The 2,986-nt window shown below is 31.6% G+C and overlaps 1 long non-coding RNA gene across 1 annotated transcript; it reads right to left on the reverse strand.

The window, feature by feature from the left end:
• Nucleotides 1-2,404: 2,404 nt before the first annotated feature.
• On the reverse strand, nt 2,405-2,986 carry LOC107637610 (uncharacterized). Its single transcript, XR_015880735.1, has 4 exons — nt 2,965-2,986; nt 2,709-2,800; nt 2,553-2,619; nt 2,405-2,451 (listed from the first exon to the last, which is right to left on the reverse strand). It is a non-coding gene; the product is annotated as an uncharacterized LOC107637610 (long non-coding RNA).

Below are 2,986 nucleotides of genomic sequence, written 5' to 3' on the forward strand. Positions count from 1 at the left end.
GATACATGATATTTAACTTGGTCAGAATTTATTAATCATATCTGTTTTTTGTTAAATATATTTTTTTGTCTTTATTATTCGGAAATAATTTCAATTTTAGTCCAGCTAGTTTTCAATTTTATGTCTAGATTAAAAAAAATAATAAAATTAGCTATCCTAAATTTATTAATTTTATCAATTACTTTTTAATAATTTTACTAACTATAGAAACTATCATTCATTATGCATTAATAGCTATAATTTTCAACTATGAAATATTTCCTTTTCTGTGAAATGAAATAATTTCGATATATTATATACATACTATTAATTCGGATATAATAAGCAAATATGGATAATTGAATTGTAAAAACATCATTTAAAAAATGATAATACTAAGAAGAAAAAAAATAGTCAAAATTTATTTGTTTTTGGTTAATTCTTTTTTATTATCAAACATCTCCGTTCAAAAAAAATGATGTCACTTTGGATCTTCTTGAATAAATAAGAAACTCATTTTTAGAGGAAAAAACACATAAAAAAAAAAACAAAAATTAATGATATTTCAACATTAATATAAAAAGATATAATCTTTTGCGAGAGTGAAGATATAAAAACTCAAATAGATTCTTTAACTTATTCAAATTCACTAAAAAAAAAAAGAATAATGAAAGAAACAAATTAATAGCAATTATATAAATAAAAGTACAATAAAAAAAATATTAATTCCTATGATATCTGTTGACCAATAGTTAATGGCTAATTTTTATCTGTTTCAGAATTTATCTTTCGATTATTAAGAGACCTACCATAAAATTTACTATACATGTTGTTCTTAAACTGTATTTTGATTAGAGAAATATGGACACGGTGATACATGTCTATTATTTATTTTGTGACAATTTTTTTAATGAACATAATAGTATATACACAAAATACATGTCTTCAATATCACATAATGCATAAGACACAAAATGTGATCTTTTAACCTTAACTATATTTTAGATTATCCATGTTGTCCTTGTTTTTCTTTTATCACTTTCCGATCCTTATTCTTTCCTCCTACCTCATCCCTCTCCTCCCTCCTTTTTACCACTGTTCTTGCTTCATTCGCCATCGCCCTCCTTTCTTCTTCATTCCTGTTTCACTTCGTCATCTCTGCCGCTCTACTCCACCTCGTCCATATCTACAAAGTTAGTTGCCGATGTGAAGGAAGGAGAAAGACTTGCCGTCAATGGGGACATCATGTTTTCTACTATCATCATGAATCTGCGAACTCAATCGCTAGGCATTGAGGTAGCGACCAACCGCCGTCGTGTCTTCTACCACCGTCGTGTTTCCAACTATGTGCCACTTCCACTTTGCCCCTCCACTTCCACTGGCTCAACCTCCCCCCACCCTCTCTCCTCTCACCTCTGTCACAACTAGAAAATGGATTAATACAGACAGATTTATAGACAGATCTAGTCTTTATTACAAACAAATTTTTGGTTACCGACGGATTTTGTCTCTCTGTAAAAGCCTCGTCGGAAATTATTTACCGACGAATTTTTTTTCGTCGAAAAATGACCGACGAATTTTTACCAGTTACCGACGGATTTTTTCTCTATAAATTCTCCATCTATTTTCCGAAGATGACGAACTTTCCGACGGATTTTTCGTCGGTAATTATAGACGGATTTGCCGACGAATTTTCCGTCTGTAATTATAGACAGATTTTCTAACGAATTTTCCATCTATAATTACAGACAGATTTTCTGACAGATTTTTCGTCGGTAATTGACAACAGATTTTTTGACAGATTTTTTGTCTGTAATTTGAACCTTGAAAAATCATCCCACACTTTAAATACAAAAAGAAAATCCGTCAGTAAATTTATCAGTAAGGTAAAATAGAATTTTTTTAAAATTTTTCCATTGCAAAATAAATACGTTAGATTTATTTTCTAAATTTACTCTATCAAACACACTGTAAATTGAAAAAAAGAAAGTCAAAAATAACATAGATAAACATAATATTCATAGATAAACATAATATTTATTACACGATACCTATAAAATTGGATGTTATTTTTCAACACCATTATCCAATATCTCACTGTCTCAATAAAAAGATACCCAAAAAAAATAAGGAATATGCCTACCATCTTATGGCAAAGAATGGGTAACATATTGAGAGACCACCAAACCAGAAAAAGCATGTCCCCAAGCAGTGCAAGACACCAATAGCGAACTCAGATGTGACGCTATCAAGAAAGAATAGACTTCAAGGAAGCAAAACCATGGAAACTATGAAGAAAAGATGGATTGCAATGCAAGCTGTTGTTGTGGCTGCAGAGATGACCAAAAAAATGGGCAACCATTAACTAGAAGCAAGAGTTGCAGGCGGTAAAGTTTGTTGAAGCTGTCTGAGCAGATTAATCATGCGGCCAGCAGTTTGTTCCGTTGCGAGGTCCTTTCCAGCACACAAAACCTACATCGCATAAAATGGGCAACATTAAATAGAAAATCAAATTAAATCAAATCAAATATGCATTGGCACATCAAAGCAGCAAATGCTTGATAAAAACTAACCTCAGCAAAAACTGAAACTATTTTAGGAAGGTACTGATTGTTTGGACCCAAAAGCTCACTGTCAGACCTACAGGTAAACAAAAATAAGAATTAGAACAAAAAGAGTAAATGCGGGACTACATTAGGAAACTAAAAAGGAAAATTTGAGTTCCTTACCTTTCAACCATGGAACAAAGTTGATCATGGACAACTTTGGCCTCAATCAAATCACCTTTTATTGGCAAACAGTTCAACCATGCAGGAATCACCTGTAAACATAACAGAAGATTGCAAAAAGATTAAATAAGCATATGCCATCTCAACCTGACAATTAAAAAACTCAGCCTCCACAGAGATTAGACCATGATAAGGCAAGATGTTAATGAACAAACCAAACAATAAGAGTGACCATTAACAGAAAAAATGTAAAGACCTGGGCAGAATCAATACTATCC

This window comes from Arachis ipaensis, chromosome B4 (genome assembly GCF_059453495.1).
Source record: "Arachis ipaensis isolate K30076 ecotype BB chromosome B4, ASM5945349v1, whole genome shotgun sequence".
Classification (NCBI taxonomy): domain Eukaryota; kingdom Viridiplantae; phylum Streptophyta; class Magnoliopsida; order Fabales; family Fabaceae; genus Arachis; species Arachis ipaensis.